The sequence below is a fragment of the Physeter macrocephalus genome, chromosome 11 (assembly GCF_002837175.3).
Source record: "Physeter macrocephalus isolate SW-GA chromosome 11, ASM283717v5, whole genome shotgun sequence".
NCBI lineage: Eukaryota > Metazoa > Chordata > Mammalia > Artiodactyla > Physeteridae > Physeter > Physeter macrocephalus.
Genome location: NC_041224.1, coordinates 145,196,579 through 145,223,752, shown reverse-complemented (window position 1 = coordinate 145,223,752; position 27,174 = coordinate 145,196,579). Strand labels below are relative to the sequence as shown.

Sequence of the window (27,174 nt, the reverse complement as noted above, 5' to 3'; positions counted from 1 at the left end):
ATGTACAGAGAGCATGAAGCAAACCGCATTATTTAATGGATTGGGTCAGATATATAGGGTTATGCCTAAATTTTGATTGCTGCTTTAAAAAAAAAAAAGCTTCATGCCGCATAGCACAGGGAGATCACCCCTGTGCTTTGTGACCTCCGAGAGGGGTGGGATAGGGAGGGTGGGAGGGAGGGAGACGCAAGAGGGAAGAGATATGGGAACATATGTATATGTATAACTGATTCACTTTGTTGTAAAGGAGAAACTAACACACTATTGTAAAACAGTTATACTCCAATAAAGATGTTAAAAAAAAAAAAAGCTTCAGCAGCAGAAAATGAAATGCCTGAAATCTAGGAAGAATGGATGTCAGCAAATCATTATCTTGATTCCTGTGTGGCCCCAAATATAAGCTATATATTAACCAACTTGTCTAGACAACCAACCAATCCCCACAACCTCACCGCCCTCCACCCCAAGGTAAGGGTGTATACTGTCCCCACAGCAGGCCTGTTACTGGGGTTTTAGGCCCAATCCGGTGATGTGGATGTATCAGGCTCAGACCAACGAGATCTAGACGTGCCGGCCCCGCCGGGCACAGAGTCACATTCAAGCTCCCACATGTGCCATTTCATGTTCACCCACCCACTCACCACCTATGTGGTGCCAATTCAAATGGTCCAGCCTGTAAAATGCAGAAAGCCACCCCTTGAGACAGACAGCCACAAGTGGCATGGTCAAGGAAACACAGGAAAAAAGAGGTAAACTCAGAATAATAAAGCAAATGAATACATACACAGAAAAACATAGACACATTCATTCTGAAATATAAAATGTGCCTCTCTGATCCCAAACACTTAGTGGCTTTTAAAAACACCATGATCAGCTAGAAAATGAGAGCCGTGACACTTTACGCCAGTGTAGGTCTTCCAAAGCATTCTGCAATTCTATTTCAATCACAATATTAAAACATGGAGATGGTTCTTCTTTCTATTTCCATGGTTTCCTTAACCTCTATTAAGGCAAAATATGAATGTAGGTAACCAAGTCAACTGCCATGCGGCAGGAAAAATGGAAACTCTCAGAAACCTCCTGTTTGTACAAATCGTTCCCCAAAACCTTCCTGCCAAACTTTTGACCTATTGTTTCTAAACTTACCAGTCCTTGGCAATGAGTGGTAATAAACTTAAAAAGTGATGTTTTGGTCATGAATCACAGTTCCTATTTTGACTAACATTCTAAGTTATATACTTCCCACTTTTTTCTTCAAGTTGCATGGGCCTGCTATTTTTACATATGAAAACAGCCATAATGTGCCTTTTTTCTCTCCCTGAGGGCTTCCCATAATGTATTTATAGGACTGGAAGTTTTCCAAACCCAAACATAATTTACTGTGCCATTTTCAATGACTGACAATTTTGGTTTTGTTTTTCTCTTATCCTAAGGGAGAATCAACTGTCCAACAAACTGATGTATCCTTCATCCTTTTATCCTTAGAGACCCATGATCAAAATTGACTTTGGTCTCAATTGGTCTATTTCTGGCTCTGAGTGGATGTTAATCCTCAAAAACAGGTTTGTTGGACTAAGTAACAAACTGGGCATCCAAGGGCAGTGGTTCTGACTCCTTCTGTTCTTTCACTTACTCACTGGGAGGCCTTGAACAAGTCGCTGTATTATCTTAGTTTCTCTGAACATAAGATGATTACCAAAGCAGTCAAAAGGAACAACTAGAGAGAAGCTGGTATGCTGCAACAAAAGATCCCGCATGCCGCAAGTACGACCCAATGCAGCCAAAAATAAATAAATAAATAAATAAATAAATTTTTTAAGCGGGGTGGGGGGCGCTGCTGGAACCACCCCAGAGATTTGAATGTGGTCAGGCCGTGAACTATTTCAAGTCCTTAGGAGCTCAGGGTCTACCCAAGAGGTATGCACACTGGGAGAATTTGGAGGTAGAGGCCCCTATGTGTGAATCACCTTATGAAGTCCCACCGGAGAGAAGGAAGAAAGAGTACTCAAAAACTGAGACACTTTATCTTTCTAAGGTCCATCTACAGCAAATTCCTGTGATCAGCTCAGGAAAAAGGTAGGACCCTCAGGTCCATCACAGTTTAAACCAGAATCACTGGGATGACCCTGGTCCACAGACCTCCCTAGAGCACAACAAAGTTAAACAGAGGGCTCTTCTAAGATACACCCCTTGCAACAGGCACTTTGGCCAGAGATCCTCTTCCATCCTGAGGTTTCTGGCATGGTCTGGGGGCTTCGGGACCCTGGAGAGGACATCGGCCAGCTCTTCCACCTCAGCAGCCAAGCATCACCATGGTGACACACTGTTAGCCCTAGTCCCTCAAATACACCTGCCTAAAGATTCATGCCAAAAAACAGAAAAAAAAAAAGTACTGTAAATATTTACATTTTGAAAGTTTTATTTGTTATTTTTTAAGATGTGAAGTTCAGACACAGAAAACAAACTTATGGTTACCAAAGGGGAAGGGGGGGAGGGATAAATTAGGAGGTTGGGATTAACATATACACACTACTATATATAAAATAGATAACCAACAAGGACTTACTGTATAGCACAGGGAACTATATTCAACATTTTATAATAACCTATAAGGGAAAAGAATATATATCTGAATCACTGTGCTGTACACCTGAAACTAACACAACACTGTAAATCAACTATACTTCCATTAAAAAAAAAAAAAAAAAAAAAGTGAGGTTTTTTTTTTCCCTCCACGTTCCGGGCACTATTAATGAGTATTTCTTAACTCACCCAATGCTTTTTTTAAATTCTGTTAGTCTAAATCAATCAAAGGACTTTCACTTCACCAGTCCCACTGTGCAACGTCCCATCAAGGTCTGTGATTCCAAAAAAGCAGGCGACAGCTTGAGTGAACCGGTCCAGTAACACCAGTGCACCTCCTCCACCCCAAGCTCGACTTCCCCTTAGAAGAAGGAAGTGATAGGGTTGGAAGACAGCCCTAAAATGTTGTCATTGTTATTGTGAACCTTTAAATAGACCTTTGAATCTATAAAGGATTTGGGGTTCTGCTCACAAAGATCCTGTGGGAAAGTCAGTGCTGCTAGCCCCATCTTCCACTTTTATCTACATCACATGCTACATTATTACGAGAAACTAGGACTCATAAAGTAAAAACTACCCCCAAAAAATGAAATTAGGATTATTTAAAAATCAAAGACTGAAAAGGTTCTCTTTATTCGTGTGATGATGAAGTTAAAATTAATTTGGAATGACACCATCTCTGAGAACTCTGCTTGTCTGCTAGTTTTAACTGCATGTCCTTTGCACAAAAAAATTTCTTTAAACACTTTTCCCCTTTGACGTTTTTTAATCTTCTACATCATTAAATGAATTTTATATGGCAAAACATGCAAAGAAAAGGAGAATTTCAGAACACCTGTGGTAATATTAATTTCGACTAAAAATACAGAAAGCTAAAATAAAAATGCAGCTTATTTTCAAAATGTTTAATATATTGCTAATTTTTTCAGCAAGATTTTTGTTTTCGCTTTGGGATTACACACTTAAAGTCCATAGTTTTGTCTCTTTATGCCTCTAAAAATAAAAATGTTTCTTTTGAACAACACTCTTAAAGTTCTGGCAGTTCCCAGAACAGAAGAGACTAGTTAATCAGCAATTTTTAAGAGAAGGGAGCTCAGGCAGGTTACAGAAATTCTTCCCGGGAGCCCTTGGCCTATCCTCCATCCACAATATCCAGCAAATTACAGTACTTTGTTAGCTCCCAACAACAAAAGAGACCTACAGAGCCAGGAGGGTGGGAGTGAGGCAGTGGAGAGGGGGAGGGCAGGGGCGGGGTTGCTGGGGGATTGCGGGGGGGAGGGGAGGCGGAAGCGATGCTCCAGGAAAAGGCAACCTCCAGTACTAAAAGTATTTTTAAATGTTTTTGTCCTTTTGTACAACAAAAAGAACGTTAAAAAAATTTAAATGAACAAAACATTGGATGCTCTGAAGGATGGCTATCTAACAAATGCAGTAATTTGTAAGTAGAAAGAAACAAGGAAGAGAGGGAAGGAAGCAAAGAAGCCAGGAAAGCAAAGCCAATAGGAAGATTACACTTCAAGGCTTCGAAAGGTTTAACTGTCCTAATCCTGGTGTTTAAGATCCTTGAAAACAATAACCTTCTAGAAAGCAGATACAAGTAGCCAACAAAAGAACAAACAGCCTAACAAGTACCTCTGTCAAGTTCCTGTGCACTGGGGATAAAAAAGAGGAGGGAACCAAAATCATGAACCACCCAGATAGTTCATTTTTTTTAATTTTTATTTTATATTGGAGTGGAGTTGAGTAACAATGTTGTATTAGTTTCAGGTGTACAGCAAAGCGATTCAGTTATACATACACATGTATCTATTCTTTTTCAAATTCTTTTCCCATTTAAGTTACTAGAGAGTATTAAGCAGAGTTCCCTGTGCTATACAGTAGGTCCTTGTTGGTTATCCAACAACCCAGAGAGTTTAAATAGTGAAAGTTCCTGGAAGAACTTCCTGAACAATGGCCTCAGTCCCTCCATTCACTTTATAGTTTCCTTTATATGCTGTGGCCCATTTGGGGTTCACTAAGGAGGCAAGGGCACCACCCATTTTCCTGCTTTTGATTTAATAAAGAAAAAAAGAACTTTATAATTTCCCATAAAGACTTTCCTCCCACACTTTAGAGTTACAATGAGGTCAACCCTTTTACCTACAGGACCATGTAAATATAGGGAAATTAAGTCCATCTTCACAATCAAGAATGTTAAGACTATGTCAAACCCATTCTAAATAATGGAACATGTCCATGTCTACAGTCACAGGTGATCACTGGTGTACTTGACGTGAACCTGATTCGGGGATACTGAAAGACCCTTTCCAAATGTGAACAGCTATGGAAAGACAAAGCTATGATAGGTTTTATGTGGCTTATATAAGTACAGATGTTAATGAGTATTAAATGCTAGTTTCCAAAAAAAATTCAAAAATAATATACTCACAAATCAATAAGGAAAAGACAAACAACCTAACAAGAAAATAAGCAAAACACCTGAACAGGTGAGAGGGCATAAAAAAAAAAAAACACCCTAATTATCCAAAAATGAGTGAATAAATAAGCTGTGACATATTCATACATTAGAATATTAAACACTGAAAATGAATAATGAGAGTTATACATGTCAGTATGAATGCATCTCACAAATATAAAGTTGAAGGAAAAAAGCAATTTGTAGAAGAATGCATACAGGATGGTACGAACTATGTACACTCTTAAAAATATTGCTTGGTGGGGGAGGGTCCACGATGGGTCTGATATTCGGCTAATATACCTTGGCATGGCTGGATCTGTTGCCAGCATCCATTATGAGTGGCAGTGCCCACACACTACCAGGTTGCTAAATACTTTGAAAATCACCATTAACATTCATATGCAACAAAACTGTAAAGAAATGCATTTGGGGCTTCCCTGGTGGCGCAGTGGTTGAGAATCCGCCTGCCGATGCAGGGGACGCGGGATCGTGCCCCGCTCCAGGCTCGGGCTTCCCTGGTGGCACAGTGGTTGAGAGTCCACCTGCTGATCCAGGGGATAGGGGTTCGTGCCCCGGTCCGGGAAGATCCCACATGCCACGGAGTGGCTGGGTCCGTGAGCCATGGCCGCTGAGCCTGTGCGTCCGGAGCCTGTGCTCCGCAAGGGGAGAGGCCACCACGTTGAGCGGACCGTGTACCGCAAAAAAAAAAAAAAATGCATTGGAATGATAAACACCAAATTCAGGACAGCTGCTACCTCTGTGGAAGAAGGGGTCACGACCATGTTAGGAACAATTTGTTTCTTAAGTATCATGCCAAAGCATGTAAGGACTTAAGGGCATGCTGATTTATGCCTTTTCATAGGTTTTAAATAATGCATAATACTTTAAACACACACACACACACACACACACACACACACACACACACACACACACACACACACACTCCTATGACAGCAGGAGCTTTGAGCCAGGAATCTGGAGGTAGCATTTTTACTCCTTGTTCTGCCAGTTACCAACTGTACCTTGCCATCCCTGAATCTTGGTTTGTCATCTATGAAATAAGAGGATTCAGGTATCATTCAGCTCTAAAATTCTGAATTAAATTCAACATGATGGGTTGTTGAACTCTCTGGACTCTACTAATGACACATCACTTCTCTCACTGTACAAGTGTACAAATCATACATGAGACAAGACTTACTGACTCACTATGGATAGCACACGCACATTTTAAAGTCATCCCAGGAATGGCCTTTAATCCCATCACACTCTCTCCTTTTTCATCCTTTGTGATGATGGTAGACCTCTGAGAGCTGGCTGGCTGTGTTTAGGAGAGCAGACCAGAGAATATCAATAAAGGGGCGGGGACAGTTTAAATGACCCAAGACAAAACATACTTTGTATTTAGTTGTGCTTATAGGTTGTTTTATATAATCATGATACTCCTGAGGTGGAGAAACTGAGATTGTTAATATCAGTGATTTATTCAAGGACATAAAACTGTATGGGACAAACCCAGGATTTGAATTCATCATCGGTATCTTAGGTAAGTTGAGTAAGATACTGCTCTTACTCAACTTACGATCTCTCCATTATTTCTCTCACACCCTCAAGACTCGTTTTAGAGAAGAGTTCCCCTCTATTACCTACAATCCAACTTTGACTAGTTTACCAAGATTTGTACGGCACACAAAGCAAATAAACTAGCAAATCCTTAGATCACTCAGTAAATCACTGTAGATTTTAACATGTAGCTCACAGATTGTGGTACACAGAAGTTGGTTTAGAAAGTGCTATGACTTAAAAAGTAAATGACATTTCTTCTAATTACTTTAGATTAGGGTTTTCATACCATAATTTTAAGGAAATTGTTCTAGAGAAATTTTTTTGTTTGTTTTTTGCGGTACGCGGGTCTCTCACTGTTCTGGCCTCTCCCGTTGCGGAGCACAGGCTCCGGACGCGCAGGCTCAGCGGCCATGGCTCACAGGCCCAGCCGCTCCGCGGCATGTGGGATCCTCCCAGACTGGGGCACCAACCCGTGTCCCCTGCATCGGCAGGCGGATTCTCAAACAATGCGCCACCAGGGAAGCCCGAGAAATTTTTTTTAATTCAAATCTTCCCCATATTAGAGCTCCTTTCAGTCCTTTTTGAGTTTCTGTTTCTCTTTAACTCTTTACTTCCAAGGAACCATCCATTACTGCATTGGTAAGTGGGGAGTTCTAACTAAATACTAGACACCCAGTCTTACCTCACCTTGAAATATTAGCATTCTGACTGGTTAGTGGGAAAGTAGATAAGAAAAAAACAGCGGAAAAATTAACTGTTGTGTGGTTTGGAAGCTGTTTTTTCTAGGGTGCCAGCCAGCAGTGCCACTCTTCAACAGGTATTCATTTGTTTTAAAGATGCTGAATCAAGCAACTATGGAAATACAGGGTGTCTGAGAAAGGGATTCGAGCTCTGAAGTCGTAGAACCTCAAACTGTGAAATCATCCCTTCTCCCAGGCTTCCCTGGTGACTTGCTACAGAGTTTGCAAGCTAGTTTCCATTTCATTTCTAAACATGGCAGAAGTTTCTCACCTGAAGAGAAACAACCAGAATTATTTGTTTCTTAGTTTATCCTAAAGATACAGTTCCCAGTTCTGTGGGCACAATTTACTATCTGATAAGCGGTCACATCATCTCAGGGAAAGAACAGAATGTACTTCTGTGTATACAAAATTATCCTTGTTGTTACTTGTAACATGCACAGCGACTCCATTAGAAACTTGTCTGGCTTTAAAAAAAAAAAAATCCTATATCTGCCCACTTCTAAGGTTACTTTTTCTTCAGTATATCTTCTAGGTCATTAAAATATTTAGAAGTTATATACCTCCCTGTGAAGAAAAACTTCCTAAAACATAAATAATCCTTCTGACCCCTTAACTCCAGTAACTCAGATTACAAAACTCTTAAGTTTTCTTTCCACAGAATTTCAGATTACAGTTTTGAGATTTCTAAGAAATATTTTTTCCTTCTCTCAAAGGCTTCCCCATGGAAAGATCTCTGACCCATCCCCAGCCCCCAAAACTCATATAATATAAAACATCCTCAAAAAGGAATACACCTAAGTAGTTCTCTCCCCATAGGTGAACAATTTGAACAGTCTCGAGAAAATGTCTTATGCATTTTACAATATTTTCCTGAGTAGAACCAAAACTGGAACCCATGAAGAATCTTGAGAAGTAGGACCACAAAGACAAAAGAAAATCTCTGTGTGGTCCTTTGGTTGAAGCTCCTCCAACTTATTTAGTTAAGAAGCTGACTAAGAGGGGTACTGAGATCTGTATCTGCTTAACAAGCATACCTCAATATTTGCACATTCCTTCTGACATCTACAGTGAAATATAGTGATGTCTCCTTTGTTATAGTTTGAGAGTAAGAAGCAGGTAAATTCTGCTTACATGGATGAACAAAATTGTAGGTCCTCTATTTGATAATAATGATAAAACAGTAATAAGTATAGTTAATATTTAATTAGTTTGTAATTTGTGCCGAATATTTTACACACACCATCCCTTTAATCCTCACAAGACAGACACTATCTACCCCATTTAGGGAAACAGGGAAGTTGAGTAACTTGTGAGACCACAGCAAGTTACTGGCAACACCTGCTTGAACACGGTGTGCAGGCTCTGAATTCCATGTCCTTAAAGTTCCTAACAGGCAAGATATATTGAATTGACTAATGATTCTATAGAGAAATTTACCAGAACACATATTGTCTGAACACTTCAACATGTGAAGTAATTAACAGATTAATATAGTTACTAAAATGGGCCTATGTTAGTTTAAATTCACATTCTGTCCTTTCTTCTCTTTAAAATAAATAATAAGATGAAACCTGTTTTTTGTCCACTGTTGCAGTTAACTGGCAAGCTTGTGTAATAAATTAACTAACAGAACTGGTTTAGCAACAAATGAGAAGCTCAAGGTCTCTAAATTCTAATCCTAGGTATGTCACTGATTTGAAAGGTGATCCAACAGCATTTAACATAAGTTACATTTGCTGTTTATAGGGCTCTCAGAACACAGTCTAAAAGAAGAACCTGTATTTATGAAACTTCAATAATAAACCCTAAAACCAAATATCTGGGTGAAAAGGAAAAAGCTTAAAATCTAGCTATTTTGCCCAATTACTGCCAAGGTTCCAAATGTTCGTAAACATTCAAATGGGATAAACATAGAATTGTCCACAGTGATTATCTCTAGGGACAGAGACAACAGAAATGGAAAGTGGAAATAATATGAGGACAGGCTTTTGCTTTTTAATATCTGTGTGTTGTATGTGTGTAGTTGGATTTTTGTAATTAAAAAAAAAAGTTTTTAAGACATGCTCAAAGTCTTCCCAGACTTAATTTTCATCTGCATTCATGAGCTTGACCTCAGGATTACACATTTCGAAGGGGATAACATTAAGGAAAAGAGCACCAGTCTCTCTGCCCTGCTCTTCCTCTCCAATCCAACTATAACAAGGCTCATTTTATAAAGTTAAAACCCACTCATAGCCAAACTTTTCCATTTCATCAGAAGCAAGAGAAAAAAAAAATCTTGGAGTACTTCAACCTTCAAGTAGTTCTAAAAGGAAAGGAATATCAGAACTTGAGAAATAAGGTTCATTATGAAACTCCCTCAACATTCTTCAGGTAACAAATACTAACCACCCAATTAGAAGGCGATTCTCTCCTTGTGGTAAAGAAGGTGTAATGAAAGCCTGAATGAAGAAATGATGAAAAGAGCCACAGAGGGCAGCCCACTGCCTTCAGTACCCACTCACTCATTCTTTCTAGCCCCAGCTCTCCTCTTGCTCCCAAGAGCTTGAAGAGAACAATAAAAGCGAGAAATGGGGCTTCCCTGGTGGCGCAGTGGTTGAGAGTCTGCCTGCCGATGCGGGGGACACGGGTTCGTGCCCTGGTCCGGGAAGATCCCACATGCCGCGGAGCGGCTGGGCCCGTGAGCCATGGCCGCTGAGCCTGTGCGTCCGGAGCCTGTGCTCCGCAATGGGAGAGGCCACGGCAGTGAGAGGCCCGCGTACCACAAAAAAAAAAAAAAAAAAAAGCGAGAAATGCTTTGAAATTAGGGTAGATATTTAAATAATATCAGGCCTCTTCTCAGCTTCTATTTCTTCATCAATAAAAATACTATGTTTCCAATAATGATTTGTGAAGATGCTTTGCATAAAATCTGAGACATAGTAGGTGCATAATAAATGTTAGCTTCCTTCTTTCAGAACTAAATTTCCAACTGCCAGCTAGATATCCACTAATCTTTGAGCTCAAAAGACCCATCAGCAGACTTTAAAATAAGAGACAAAGGACAGAATGGATAAAGAAGATGTGGTGTATATAAATATAAGATATAATATATATATTATATATAATGGAATATTACTCATAAAAAGAATGAAATAATGCCATTTGCAGCAATATGGATGGACCTAGAGATTATCATACAAGTGAAGTAAGCCAGACAAAGAAAAATATCATATGATATCACTTATATGTGGAATCTAAAAATAAATAAATAAATACAAATGAACTTATTTACAAAACAGAGACTCACAGACATAGAAAACAAACTTATGGTTACCAGAGGGGAAGGTGGGGGACAGATATACTAGGATGTTGGGATTAACATATACACACTACTATATATAAAATAGATGACCAACAAGGACCTACTGTATAGCACAAGAAACTATACTCAATATTTTGTAATAACCTATAAGGGAAAAGAATCTGGAAAGGTATACATGTATGTGTGTATATGTATGTTATGTATGTGTGTGTGTGTGTATTTAAAAAACTGAATCACTGTGCTGTACCCCTGAAACTAACATGACCCTGTAAATCAACTATAGTTCAATTTTTTTAAAAAGACCCATTAACCCACCCCATCACCAGACCATCAGTTTTCTCCCACACTTTCTCCCTGTGGTATCTCTCTTGCAAGTAATGGCAAGTAAAGGCACCAATATTCTTTTCAGCACCTAATTTAGAATTCTCTCTCTTCCATCTCATTTTAATCCCCTCTGACTCTGTTCTCTGAATTTCTTCATCACTCACCTGGATTTCTGAAAACATCCTTGTAATTGGACTCCCTGCCTCTCCACTACATCTTTCAGAATGTTATTATGAAATAGAGCTCACACCAAGCACACGCTGCATGTTCCCACTGACAAGAAGAATATGGTCTAAACACTTCCATGAAAAAAACGTCCCAAGATCTAACCACAAAGCATCTATCCAGACCTCTCCTATCCAGACCTCTCCCACTACAACCTGCCATGAGCCCTGTGCTTCAGTGTTATTCTTCAGCCCTCAATCTACTCTCCTCCATTCTCCATCCATGAAAGCCCTATTCTACACTTTAGACCCAGCTATATGCCCAGCTAAAACGTCAAATGTTCTCTACAAAACTAGCCCTAACTTCCCCAAAGGTGGCATTAATTACCACAGCACTTCGCTAGCACCTCAGGTGGCACTTCTTTCATTCTGGATCATATTAGAGTGATTTGTTTACAAGGTTATCTTCCCCCAGTTCCTGCAGAAGGGGAGCCATGTCTGATTCATTGATGAGTGCCCTCTAACACCTGTCACTTAGCCCCTTGTTCACTGCACCCTTGAAATGAATGTAATAACTAGCACTTATTTCTATGTGTTCTACAATGTCCGATTACAGGTACTGTACTATCTGTTACATGTATTGTCTCAGTAATAGTCATAACACTCCTATAAGTCATATTTTGGCTTTTGTTTTACAGTTGAGGAAGCTCTACCCAGAGAGGTTTGTAATTTGCCCAAGTGACACAGCTAGTATATGGCAAAGCCAGGATTTGAACCAGGGTCCATCTGACTTCAGAAGTTACAATCCTAACCATTACACTATACCACAGACATTTCGAAAATCCACTTGTCCTTTAGTACTTATGCACCTGTGAGTATAACTCAAGATCAAGACCCCAGTAAATTATATTTTATCCTATTAGCACATGGAGGCCATTTTTGGTTCTGCTCTAGTCCAGAGTCATAAATGAGCATGTCCACAGTCTTCCAGGTTCCTTTATTTTTCTCTTTTCTTACACCCACCCTCAACCCCCTTAAAAAGAAAAAAAAAAAACAATAAAAATGATTTGGAAGGCAGGGACAGGAAGAGAATGAAATCATTCCTTCATGGTGGAACATACAACATTAACAGTAAGCTTGTAAGGTTTAACAGGCATATATAACCTGAAAGAATATGCTGGATCATTTCAAAACATACTTTCCTAGCTCAAACCTGAAATCAGCAGCTGTTGGTAAGAAAACACATAGCCAACTGCGAGACAACATGATGATTCATGAAAGAAGCTTACCTTCCGAGTCTCAGAAACCATCACCAACAGAGTCTTGGAACCAAATCATCAACCTGTGATTATAAACATTTGGGAGTTTCTTTTCATCTGGCTCAGAAGGAAATATAATCAGTTCTGGACTAAACACTGTTTATAAAATTAATTATTACACAACTGAGTTGGAGCTTCCTAAAATGAAAAAAGTGCCGAGACTACAAAGGTAACATACTTTCTTTTAAACAAAGACCCATTAACAGAGGAAAAATTTTTACTCAGTGTCATCAAATGAATAACTACAAAAGATAGTGAAACAAGAGACTGCTAGTCACCTATTTTCTTTGTAAACATACTAGCACGAATAATAAGACACACCTTTAACTGCTTTATAAACAGAATTTATAGTTATTCTTTATTTTTTTCTTTCTGAATCACTAGCTCAAAATTTTGAACTAAAAGCTCTAGCATGCATTATTCTATCAAACAATCCCATCAAACATTGACTATAACCTACCTTAGTACTAACAGTTCAGGTGCATTTGAGTTATAGGGTTTTTTAAAATTTATTTGGGGGGTATGGGGAACAATCTTGAACAGCTTTATTTATTTTGTTGCAACTTACACTTCAGATAAAAATTACTTCTGAGTAATTAGCATTTTTAAATGAAAATTAGCTAACTCCTATGGTACGACCCATTAATTAATGTATCATTCAAAAGCAGCCAAACACCAAGAGCTCAGTCGTATTACTACCAGCTTTTCCTCAGGATATCACAACTTGTACTCCAAAGCCACAGTGGGAGAAAACAGGGAGTTTTCTACGTGTTTGTGAAAAGTCTGTGAAAGTTAATTCTGTCCCCTTTCTCCAAACATGAACTGTCTTATAGCCTGAGCTCTAACCTTGATAAGACTGTGTGTAGCACATAGATTAAGATAAGTGGATTTATTTTTTAAGATGTATTGTTCATCCCTAAATGCTGACCACCTTGATCTTTCCAAATGAGGCAACATAACTGCCGAAATGAGTAATGAGAAATTTTAATTTAAATATATTAAAAATTTGCCTAGAAATCTGCAAAACCTTTTTATAATACCATCCTTCCTAAAAATTTGCCTTTCAAATTAAAGTTTCCCCTTCAAGCACAGTATTTCAATTTTGGCAGCACATGGATATATTTTTCTTACTATTCCGGAATACTATTTATAAATATAATGTATATATTGCTATAATGATGATGAGGGTACATAAAATATTTTCACTGTTGTAACCAGTATATTTATTTTTAATGGATTTTATACTGATAGGAATATATATACACCTGCCCACACTGTTTTGTTTTACTCATCTTTTGTGTCAATGAACTCCAGACAAACTTTATCTATAATTTAACATGGAAACATGAAATGGCTATATGTGATTTGGTTTCAAATTCATCTCTAGCAACTTAATAGCTCAAATAATTTAAAATCTAATTATTTATGGATGAAATGATATGATGTGTGGAATTTACTTCAAAATAACCCAGCACAGGGGGTAGAGGTGAGGGTATAGGTAAAACCAAATTGGCAGGACTTGATAGCTATTGATACTGGGTAATGTTTACATATGAGTTCATTTCACTATTATCTCTGCTTTTGAATATGTACTTAAAATTTTTCATAATAAAGTTTTTTTTAATCTAATTTACTTTTGTCCCAGTGTCAGGCATATCTTTACCATTTTGAATTCCTGTTTTACCCGCATAGCATTAACGTTTTACATACCAATTCATTCGTGCTAAAACAGTTCTTAAAGTACAATACAACAGGGTAAAAATCACATTTCTAAACCATATTTGTAGAAATTAGGACCTGGGGAAAATATCTCAGAGATCATCTAACCCTCTGTGCCACTGGTTCACAATCTTGAGCGTGCATCAGAATCACTTGGAAGACTTGTTAAACACAGATTGCTGGGCCCCACCCTCTAGGTTCCTGAACCAGTAGGTTTGATGCTACTGGTTCCTGGACCACACTCTGAGAACCGCTGCTCGAGGCTTACTGCCATTGCCCAGTTCATATATCCATTCCACCAATTACCACGTTGGAACGCATGCTTCTCTACTTGTGGGCCTTTCTCTTATGAGACAGTTAGCTTTCGAAGGGCAAAGGACATAAATTTTCATCAATGTGCCAGAGCCCAGACGGAATAAATATTTATAAAGTAAATTAATTTGTTGGATGAGTTGTTTTCTCATTCATTTATAGCTCAGTGTTTGTCAATGTATTGACATTCAGAATAGGAGCACATTTACATACCCAGATGGAAAGGAGCTACTCATTGATAAAGGAAAACTAAAAGTCAGCTGGAACCAAAGCAACAAGTAGATAGCAAATTTTGACGAGTTCTAGAACTGCATCTCAGATTGGAGTTTTCAGTCAAATATGGACACTGACAAGCAGAAGCTTGAGGCTCACTTTGTCAAATGTGTTACTCTGACCTGAGGAGCTATAACTAAGTGCTCTTCATCTCATACACCATTGAAAGAAAGAAGTGCTTTCAAATTCATCTATCAAAGTTTCTCAGGGTCTGGAAAATGTCAGCATGGGAGGACAGACTCTTTCTGCCTATCCATTTCCCTTTTCCTAATGCTGCCCAAAGGAAAGAAAAGAAGTACAGCACACTCATCAGTGCCTGTCTGGAGAGTTCTCCAAGTCCAGGTGTTCTGAATCTTGTAATACACCACAGTATCCTGAAGTAGCCTACTATTACAGCAATGATCAGCTCAATGACAATTCAGTGGATTTAGTTTAAAAAAAATGAACTATGCTCTGATTTCCAAATTTCACTACCTCTTTAATGTTTATTCCAAAATTACAAGTTAGGCCTTCCCTGGTGGCACAGTGGTTTAGAATCCGTCTGCCAATGCAGAGAACATGGGTTCGAGCCCTGGTCCAGGAAGGTCCCACATGCCGCGGAGCAACTAAGCCAGTGTGTCACAACTACTGAGCCCGCAAGCCTCAACTACTGAAGCCCGCGCTCCTAGAGCCTGTGCTTCACAACAAGAGAAGCCACCGCAATGAGAAGCCCGCGCACCACAATGAAGAGTAGCCCCCACTCGCCACAACTAGAGAAAGCCCATGTGCAGCAACGAAGACCCAACACAGTCAAAAATAAAATAAATAAATTTTTTAAAAATTAAATAAAATTACAAGTTAGAATATATTCATAAATATGAATCTAATAACCTCAATATGTATGATTTCTTTATTTTCATTTAATAATAGTAAAACAAAGAATATAACCTGTGTAACCATGGGTCAATATATGATTTTTTTCTTGTTATTTAGATCCCTTAAAAAAATAATTGATTGCGCAAACAAAAAATAATAATGTAGTGTAGGGTCTATAACAGACAAAAAGTAAAATGTATGACAATAGCACAAAGCAGAGAGACATGGGAAATATATTATTACAAGGCTTTCATTGAAGTGGTATAATATAACACTTGAAGTTAAACTGTGATAAGTTAAAGATGTATACTACAAACCCTAAAGCAAACACTAAAATAACAAAATAAAGAATGACAGGTAGGGAATTCCCTGGCATTCCAGTGGTTTCACTGCCGAGGGCATGGATTCAAACCCCGGTCAGGGAACTAAGATCCCAGAAGCCACGGGGTGCAGCCAAATTTAAAAAAAAAAAAAAGAGAGATAGAGTAGCATGGACTTACATATACTACCAAATGTAAAATAGATAGCTAGTGGGAAGCAGCTGCATAGCACAGGGAGATCAGCTCGGTGCTTTGTGACTACCTAGAGGGATGGGATAGGGAGGGTGGGAGGGAGACGCAAGAGGGAGGAGATATGGGGATATATGTATATGTATAGCTGATTCACTTTGTTATACAGCAGAAACTAACACACCACTGTTAAGCAATTATACGCCGATGACAATGTTAAAAAAATAAAAATTAAAAAAAGAATGAGTGCTAATAAGCAAAAAAAAGGATATAAACTATAATGACCAAAATTCAATTAATCCAATCAAAGAGAGAAAAAGAGAAAAAAGGAAACGAAGAACAGATAAGAAAAACAGAAAACAAATAGCAAGATTACACATTTAAAGTGAACCATAATCAATAATCATTTTAAATATAAATGGCCTAAATACCAGAATTAAAAGTCAGAGATTGTCACGTGGGGTAAAAAAAGCAATACCCTTCAAGGAGAAGAAGGAAAACTCTCCACTCCTTAAATGTGGGCTACACATAGTGACTTCCATCTCAAAAAGCAAAGGACAGAACAGGGAGAAAAGAGTAACTTTATAGGAGGGAAACCTGACAAACACTACCTCAGCCAGGTAATCAAGGTTAACATGAACAGTGATGTCATGTTGATGGTATGTTCCCTTGACGTTGTATAATTAGAATACACAGTCTTTTCAAGCACACACAAAACATTTACCAAAATTAATGATATTCAGGGCTTTAAAATAACTCTCAGTAAATATAAAAGAATTTGAGCCATATAAGTTACGCTCTTTGACAATAAGAAAACTAAATTTAGAAATTAATAACAGAAAGATGCCTGGAAAATCCACAAATGTCTGGAAACCAAGTAATAAACTCCTAAGTAACTCAAGGTCAAACAATAAATCCAAAGAAAAATTTTTAAGCATTTTGAACTGAATAAAAATGAAATCACACCCTATTTAAGTTTGTGAGAATTCCCTGAAGCAGTACTGTACTTAGGAAATGTACAGAACTAAACACCAATATCAGAAAAGAAAAAAGTCACAGTGACTTGAATAAGAAGAGTAAAATTAAACTCAAAGTAAGTAGAAGAAAGGAAATAATAATAAGGATCAGAGTAAAAATCAATTAAACAGAAGACAGAAAATATAAATGAAACCAAGAGCTGATTCATCGAGGTGAATAAAATTGATAAACCTCTAGCCTAGGGTTTCTCAACCTTGACACTACTGACATTTCGGCTGAATGATTCTTTGTTGAGAGGATCTCTCCTGTTCATTGTAGGATCTTCAGCAGCATCCCTGGCCTTGACCCACTAGATGCCAATAGCAAATGCCCACCCACCCCACCTCACCACATTGTCTCCAGACATTATCTCATCTCCAAAACAGGTTAAGTGTTCCTGATGGCAGTAGGGTAAACTTCAACCCATACTCCAGCTCCATAAACAAAAATTAACTCAAAGTTGATAGACCTAAATGTAAAATGAAAGACTTCATGGTTTTACATTCTTTTATAGAGTTTTCCTATGAGTTTTATAACTCTAAGGAAAAAAATCTTTGTGACCTTGAGTTAGGCAAAGATTTATTAGGTATAACACCAAAAGTATAATCAATAAAAGAATAAATTGATATATTGGACTTTAGTAAAATTTAAAACTTCTTCAGGGCTTCCCTGGTGGCGCAGTGGTTGCGCGTCCGCCTGCCATTGCAGGGGAACCGGGTTCGCGCCCCGGTCTGGGAAGATCCCACATGCCGCGGAGCGGCCGGGCCCGTAAGCCATGGCCGCTGGGCCTGCATGTCCAGAGCCTGTGCTCCGCAACAGGAGAGGCCACAGCAGAGGGAGGCCCGCATACCACAAAAAATTAAATAAATAAAACTTCTTCAAAGATCTGTTAAGAGAATGTAAGACAAGCAATAGACTGAAAGTAAATATTTGCAAATCATGTATCTGATAAAAGACTTGGATCCAGAATATATTAAAAAACTCTCAAAACACTTATTGAATAAGGAAGTAACTAACCCAATTAAAAATGAGCAAAAAATGCAAAGAGAAACTTCAACAACAAAAAAAGATATTATATGGATGGTAAATAAGCACATCATTGGTCATCAGGGAAATGCAAATTAAAACCACAATGAGATACCACTACACATCTAACAGAATGGCTATGAAAGCTTAACCATACCAAGTGTTGACAAGGATGCAGAGCAACTGGAACCCTCACACACTAATTTGGGAATGTAAAATGATATAACCACTTTGGGAAAGTATGGGAGTTTCTTTAAAAGTTAAACATACACCTACCATATGATCTAGCCATTCCACTCCAAGAAAGTAGGTGTCCATACAAAGCCTGAACATAATGTTCACAGCAGCTTTATTTTTAATAGCCAAAAACTCGAAAAAACCAAACGTCTATCAATGGGTGAATGGATAAATGAACTTGGGTATACCCATACAATAGAACACCACTCAGCAATAAAAAGGAATCAACTACTGATACACACAACAACATAGATGAATCTCAAAATAGTTACGTTGAGTGAAAGAAGCCAGACAAAAAAAGAGAACATACTATGTGATACCAGTCATATAAAATTCTGAAAATACGAAATAATCCATAGGGTCAGAGCTACCACTGGTTGCTTGGGAAAGAAGGATGCAGGGTGTAGGGAGGGACCAGAGGGAAAGATGGATTCACAGATCTATACATAAGTCAAAAACTCATCAAATTTAACACTCTAAAATATGCGGCTTACTGTATGTCAATTACATTCAATGAAGCTGTTTATAAAATTATCACACAAAACGAGAAAGGCTAGACAGTTTAAGATAAAAACAATCAGAAAAGAACTTAGGGCTTCCCTGGTGGCGCAGTGGTTGCGCGTCCGCCTGCCGGTGCAGGGGAACCGGGTTCGTGCCCCGGTCCGGGAGGATCCCACATGCCGCGGAGCGGCTGGGCCCGTGAGCCATGGCCGCTGAGCCTGCGCGTCCGGAGCCTGTGCTCCGCAACGGGAGAGGCCGCGACGGAGGGAGGCCCGCATACCACAAAAAAAAAAAAAAGAACTTAACCTGCAATTTCACAAAGAATCACAGGCTTTAAATATAAGTGATTTTACAGTATTCCAGACACAATCCTTTATTTTGTAAAAGTAGGAAAGGGGACACATGACTCAGGTAATTGGTAAATATGAAAGTAAGAAAAAAAAAAAAGAGAAAGAGAGAACACACAGTGAAGCCCTGAAGAATGGGCTATTGCATCTAACATTATTTCTGAATTATAGCTAATCTGAAATATTTCATAATTCTGAAAAAAAGGAAAAATGTTTTCATTTTTCCCAATTTGGCCTGCCCCATTCCTAGGCAGAATTAGTTGCTTTCCTCCTCCCACAGCCCCTAGAACACATCTTTTCTAGCACCACCATGTGTGTATTGCAATGGCTTGTCTTCACTAGACAAACAGGTCCATCATGATACGGACTATGTCTTTTGATGCTGGCATAGTGGTTAAATATAAGTGGAGACTGAGAGCCTGGCTTCCTATCCTAGGCTGTGCCATTCACCTACTGTGCAGACTCAGAAAGTTACTTCAGTTTTATAAACTATAAAAGAGGGCCAATAGGGTATATATGAGGATTCAATGTGAATGTAACCAAACTTTGGCCTACGAGGCCCTGCATGATCTGTCACCTGATTACTACTCTCACATCATTTAGTTCTCTCCCTGCAGCTGACAGTGCTCAGCCACAAGACCTACTCTGAGATCCAATCAATCTACGCACTATCAAGCTCTTTCCTGACTCAATGCTATCTCCTCTGCTGATCTTCCACGCCTCTCTCCTCTCCTCACCTCCTACCCTACAACACGCTGCACTGCAGGGCGAGTGGTGTGATCTGATTTACATTTTAAAAACTATGATTAGTTTAGTAATGTCTTTTATGTTCTGCCTATCTTCCGGACTTGCTAAGATAAAGGAGGGAACCACAGCTGTCCTGTGCATTATTGTAACTCCAGCACCTAGCACAATACATTGTAAGCATTCAATAAATTTTTATTAGATGAATGAGGTAACCTATGTGAAGCATTTACTGGTACAAAATAAGTATTCCATAAATAGTTATTATTATTATTTGGAATTCCAGAGTCCAGCACAGTGGCTGGCATATGGTAAGAGCTCATCTGAGTAACTGAAAAACTAATTTTGTGAAATTATTGAAAATCTATATTTAAAACATATGAGTAATGACAAATGAATCAATTGCCTTTCACACTTTCCCTTACTTAACAAGACGTGACTGATTCCAGTTTTGAGCTTTACATTAAACTCTCAGTTATGCTATTGAGGGCACAACCTAGAAAAATCCCATTGTGACTCAGTTCTCTAAACATACTGCAATATCCTGCAAACACAATTAGCACTAATGCACTGAAATGCTTGTAAATTTCTAACTGGGTAAATTTATAAGATTTTTTTAAAAAACAATCTTAATGTACAAGGTTGAGCTGACCCAACTGATTTGATTTTGATTTTTGTTGCCTTCAAATAAAGCTCATTAACTCAAACATATGGACAAAGAACTAAGAATTTTCACTTTTTACTTACTTTGACATCTCCAGAGTTTTCACCACGAAAAAACTTAATGAGGATTGCACCTGTTCTCTTCTCCCTCGGGTGCTTGCGGGGGTGGGGGGCGTGATGGCGCAGCTAAGGCCACTCAGTAATTATCTCAGGAAGAGCTCGAGAGAGTCTCAAGAGTTTTCCAGAAAGGGAAGGTAATTAAAGAAGGAGTGGTGCATTAAAGTATAAAAACACACCAAATGTTCCATCTCGTAAAAGGTGAACACTCAACCCGATGATGTTTACAATGGCTCAAGGGCGGGCACCCGAGTGGTGAGCGGGCCAGGTATGGTTCGGGGGCTTAACTGTAACCCCAACCCTAAAAGTGGTCGGACTTATCCTAGCACAACCACGTAATATCTGCAAGGAGTTCTTCGGAGCTCTGGAAACTTTTAGGAAAGCAGATGAAAGTTGTTTGAAATCAAACAAACTTTAAAAAAAAAAAAAGCGATGCAAAAGTGTTGAGCGACTAGAAAGAACCTCCTGGGTCTGACTCTGACTTGCTGGTGCATGTACACAATCGTGCCTGCTAGCATCTGGCTCAGACGCTCCCTTCCACTAGGGGAGGAGAAAATAATAACTTTCGGAAATAACAGGCGTCCACAAAGGCAAAGGTTACACAGGACTGCTCAACCTCCATCAAATAAGGTGGCTAATGTTGTTCGGAGCAGCAGATTCCACATAAGTCTCCCCTCGCTCTTTTTTAACAGAAGAAAAACAACCCAAAAAGGAGAAGGTGCTACCGTCAGACCCTCAAGGCAATTTCAGACAACAAAGACCCCAAGCAATCGAAATGAAATTATAATCCTACCTTCCAAGCGGCCCCCGCCGAGGAGGCGCTCGGCCGCCGCGGTTCCTACCGTGCCGGGGCCCCCGGGGCCCCTCGCGCTCTCCAGCCCGGTGAGCCCCGCCCGCCGGTCCTCGGAGACCCGGGACTAGCCTCGCGCCGCCCACGGTCTGGCAATCTCCGCGCCGCGGCTCTCCGCGTTCTAGCTCACGCGGCGTTCAAAATCTTTCCCGCCCAGGCGTGACGCGAGGAACGAAAACAATCAGCGGACCACGAGCGCCGGGGCCTGGGCCCGACGCGGGCGACGGGTGGATGGGGGCCGTGCCCCCGGCGCAGCCCCTTTCCCAGGCAGGCGGACCGGCGGGCTAGGGACCGGAGGTGACACAAAGAAGCCGGAGAGACAAACGCCACTCGCTGGCGCTCGCTCCAATCCCCGAAGCGCCCCGCCCGCTGACAAGTTTGCGGCGCCCTCCACGCACCCGGCTCTTCCCACCCGGGCAAAGTTTCCCGTGGCCGGGCTCGGACCCCCGCAGTGGGCCGGGTCCAGTCTCCCGCCGCCCTCGCCCCCGGCTCGGGGACCTTGCCCTCCTTCGCCCCCGCCCCTTCCCCTCCCTCCCGCTCTCCTTCCCTTGCCACAGACCGCTCTCTCCGGGGCGCACCGGGGTGCAGGGGCCCCGCCGCCGCGCTCCCCTGCTGCCGGCCCGGCGAGGGGCGAGGGCGCGGGCTGGAGCCTGCCCTGGTCGGCACCCCACTCGCCTTGCTCCTTCGATCGCGCCTTTTGCTCGGTCTCCCACTCGCCTTTTAGGTCCAGCGGAAGGCTCGGGGCGCAGCAGAGCGCGCTCCGCTCCTTGGCTCTCGGAAAGCTGCAAACCACGCCCCGCGCCTTCCCCGCCCGCCGCCAGCCGCCGAGTCCCGCGCTCGCCGCTCGGCGGCCTGTGTCGAGCCCGCCCGCCAGTGCTGGAGGCGGAGCAGCCGCCTCCCCCCGCAGGCCCTGCCGCAACCCAGGCCTGGCAACTTTCTTTCCTGTTCTGGAACATCAGAGATGGTCTGAGGGAGATGCTGGCTCAGAATGCAGGTTAACCACCGGGAGTTGGGGGGCATGTCACAAACTCCCTCAAATAAGCTTTTCGGGTCGATTTCAGAGAGAAACTCCTCTAACATTCTTGGACTCCGGGGTCTTGGAAGTGGGGGTAAGAGAGGAGATCTGCGAATTAACTACCAGACCTTGATCAAGTCAGTAAACGTTTGTGAGCCCTTTGTAAAATGAGAAATTTGAATTAGATGGCCTTTAAGATCTGGATCAGTATTTCCTATAGCGTGGTCCAGACCTCTGTGTCACCTGGAGGGAAGGGGAGGCGCTTGTTAATAATGCAGAATGCAGGGTCCCTCCTGCCCCCTGCACTCTGGGGAGTGGAGAACAGCCTCAATCTTACAACACGATATACAACTTCCAGGTCTGAAACTCAGTGGAAACTAGATCCTCGGGAATCCGAACTGCAAGTGCCAGTTTGATTTTCTAGCAAATTACTCAGTGCCTTTGGGCTCAGGATGCTGTTAACTGACTCCCACTTACCTCCTGTGCTGCTATTACAGTATTACGGAGGCACTCGAGGTCCTAAATGAAAGGTATTGTGTCAACTCACTATAATCACATGAAGAAGCAGTGACTTGAAAGTATTTCTCTATTGAGTTTATATCACAATCAAATTTAATTTGTTATAAGTCCAAGTTCATATGTGTTGTATGGCTCGAGAATCTTGCCTGGATTACTTAAATTTGGTGCTTATGACCCAAACTAAATGGTAAGGAGCAGAGATTAAGAGGTTTGATAATGCATTCAGTTAACATACATTCATGGAAAAAAAACTAGCTGAAAATTGTAGCCACAATTTGAGACAATTATTTCAAAAAGCTGTACCTCTGTAGCAGGATGATTCCAGTAAGTTTAAAAAGCACATTAGGGACTTCCCTGGTGGCGCAGTGGTTAAGAATCTGCCTGCTAATGCAGCGGACAGGGTTCGATCCCAGGAAGATCCCACATGCTGCAGAGCAACAACTACTGAGCCTGCACTCTGGAGCCCACGAGCCACAACTACTGAGCCCTCATGCCGCAACTACTGAAGGCTGCATGCCTAGGGCCTGTGCTCCGCAACAAGAGAAGCCATCACAATGAGAAGCCTGCGCACCGCGACAAAGAGTAGCCCCTACTCACCGCAACTAGAGAAAGCCCACGTGCAGCAATGAAGACCCAACGCAGCCCAAAAAATAAGTAAAATAAATAAACTTTTTTTAAAACACATTATTTTGATGGTCAATAGCTCAACTCTTCACAAAACAGTACACTCCCAATCTCCTGTTCTTCCTTGTATTCCAAGATAATCCTTCTGATAGTATCACTTCTCTTCTTGGACTACCTAGGTTTACACTATAATTAATGGCTTGGGTCACAACAATGGTCTATAAAGCAAGAAGATCTTTCTGGTCCTGGGATGTCTTTCCATAGCACCATTTTGCCTGATATAATACATGCAAATCAACTTTGGGGAGGAGTTGGTCTCCAGGATTTGTGAAGCTGTCTACAAAGCATTGTGTGCTATTTTCCTTCTCTGTTCTATTCGTTCTATTTGTTTCTATTTTATGTGGGTTGCTTCTTTTATAGTAAATGCCAAAATCATCATGGCAACAGTCTCTGGAGAAGATGTTATGAATAATTTCTTAATTATTGTTCCATTCCAGGCATCTATGCTACAAGTCCTCAAAGTGAAAGGACTGTTGTTCCATATTGTATCTAGTGCACTTAAAAGAGTCCAGAATAAAGTGTCTCAAATGTTTTCAGATGTCCCCAATTAGAGCCTCTTAATTACCTGTGGCGTCTCCTAGCCATGCCAATTTGGATATTAAATTAATACCTACTTTTAAATTCACAAATTAGACTAAAGGCAGGAGCACTGAAACAGATCCTCCACATTTTGAAATGAAAATAAAATGTAATGCTAAGCCAAACAGAGACACACCTGGTTCTTTTGAAATACAACACTAGGCATGTGAAGGGATGGCTCATACACTTACATCTCTGACTGGAAGAGTAAGGGCTACCATGAACCCAGCTGTGCCCACATTCTCCCATGCACCAAAACACAGACATAGTACAGTAACATAGTATGATGTCATGTTATGTCTCTTAGGTATTATTTACATCAGGCCTCTGTATTTAGAGCAAAAGATCCATCCAGCTCAACAGCCCACCTGAGAGACTTTGCCAGCTCCAATTGTGCGAAGCATACGTTTTGCAAATTGATCAAACTGAAAGCACATCTGTGACTGGGTACACAAGCATGCTGTGGCACATGGTGAGAACTACTGAAGCAGACATTCAATATATGCTGGCACATTGTACTGAGCAAGGCAGAAAACATGGCCTGAGGCATTCAAGTGAGTTGGACATCCTCATGCCACTAAAGGAATTAGAGTCAACACTCTAAGTTAGACAGCAACTCCTCTCTGAACTACAGTTGCTGTTTACATCCCTGCATCCCACAATAGACTGTGAGTTCCTTGTCTTTTGCATCCAGAGTGCCTGAATAAGAAAGGCAATGGATTTTATACTGGGAGCAAATTCTAATCTGGTACTTGGGTGCCATGTTGAGAAGGATTATGGGGCTGCATCTAGGTTTTGCAAGAAGAATACAAGTTGATTAGAAACTGAGTCTCTGCCATGGGCACAGAAGGGGAGAGTATTGACAATAGTATCATGTATTTATCAACACGATGGTAATAGAAGAAAAATGTTAAATGATTGGCCCAATGGGTAAGTGAATTTAAGAACAACACAGAGTATCTTTACCTGAAAAGGCAGGTATAATATTAATTAATCAGAGGCAGTGTAAGACCATGTTACTACTGGCTTCTGTTTTATTAACAATGTTACCACTAAAGATATAAGGAGATTGGTTTACAACTAAACACTCCTTGTTAGGCTGTTAACAATATTTTGCTACAATATTTTTTACCACACTGGGAGCACATGTGTAAGCCTGGGATGAAAATAGCTGGCCAGGAAAACAGCTCCGTTCCTCTTTGTCCAAGAGTCCAATCACACCCTGTAAAGACCTGAGCTCCTTATCTCATTCTGGTCTAGTTTCCTGCCAAACCAAGAAACTAACAAATACATGTTGGCTAATTGCTCCCTGGACCAATGTGATCTTTCTGACATTGTCCTGATTCAAGTAGAAAGGTGTGTCCAACAACACGCAAGTGTGCCCTGCCAATTTATGCAGTAGACGGTCTCCTAAAATACTGAGCCAATCAATTGAGTTTCTGCCTATTGAATCAGAGTCCAACATTCCAGAGTCTGAAGAAAAATTAAAACTAATATGCTATGATTCAGTGAAATCGTATATGTAAAATGCTAAGCATGGAGCCTGGCATGCAGTAGGCACTCAAAAAATGATAGCTATTATTACAATAATTTTAGGTAGTAACAGTGGGGCTTAGAAAGGTATTATTTCAAAAGCACTTTTATTGAATTGGTAAATCAAAGTATTGGGTTAAAAAAATATTCCATAGCTCACCTCATTTTACACGAAAGAAGACGGAGGTCCCTAAAGGCATAAAACTAGTAGTGGCCGTCCCTAGATTAGAACCTAGAGAAGTTTTTAGCAGAAATAAATGTATCATTTAGAGGAATCCAGTTGTACATCTTGTTATTTGTTTTACTCTCAAATGTTAAGCACTGAATTTATCACGCTGCTCAGCTCACAGTAAAAAAATAGTAAAAATAAGAGACATCAATATATCTCTCTCAAGGAAAGACAGGTCTAATGGATCAAATTAAGCAGAGATATTGAAAACCTAAACAACATAATAAATAAAGTAGGTCTTATTGACGTATTCAGATTTACACCTCAAAAATAGAGAATATACTCTCTTATCAAGCACATATAGACTCAGTCATGAAAAATGGCTTTGTATTATTTCACAAAGAACTCCTCAATAGTAGAAAAAAGTAAAAATAATGTAAACAGTATTTTGATTAAACAATAATAGTAATAAATACTATAATGAAACTAAAAATTGATGACAAAATCTCAAAAGCAAATAGTCCTTTCCACCTGAAAATTTTAAAGTTTACTATTAAAGAAGTATTGGATGAAATGGAAAATACAATATAAATTAAACTCAAATCATTTGAAAAAAAATAATGCTAATGGAAACAATACATATCAGAACCTATAAAAAACAAATCAGTGATTACAGAAAAATTTACAGCTTTCAAATATTTATACCATGAGAATAAAAGAATGACTATAAATGAATTCTATTTCTAACATGAAAAGCTAAAGCAAAGAAAAGCAGAGGAAGAAAATAACAAAAGCAATGAGGTTGAATATAGAGAACCAGGAAGACTGATAAATAATCAATATGCTGATTATTTGAAAATAAAAAATATTTTAATGACAGACCACTAATGAAGCTACTCCACAAAAAGAGGAAGAATGCATAAACATTCAAAATAAGAAATGCCAAGGGTTTACAGAAACAGAAACTTACACAATGTAACATAATTATTTTCATAGTATTACAAAAATACATTGGAAAACCTAGATTTAATGGAAATCACA

At 40.0% G+C, this 27,174-nt stretch overlaps 1 protein-coding gene across 7 annotated transcripts in view; it reads right to left on the bottom strand.

The window, feature by feature from the left end:
• Positions 1–22,421, bottom strand: part of SYNE2 (spectrin repeat containing nuclear envelope protein 2) — a 326,063-nt gene extending 303,642 nt beyond the window's left edge. For 6 of the 7 annotated variants that reach the window (XM_024133470.2, XM_024133489.2, XM_024133493.2 and 3 more), the window contains exon 1: positions 22,310–22,420. The gene's annotated coding sequence lies outside the window, so the exon portion shown is untranslated. Of the gene's footprint in view, positions 1–22,309 lie in introns of all 7 variants that reach the window. The other variant, XM_024133495.2, reaches the window with a different exon arrangement.
• Between the last annotated feature and the right edge of the window lie 4,753 nt (positions 22,422–27,174).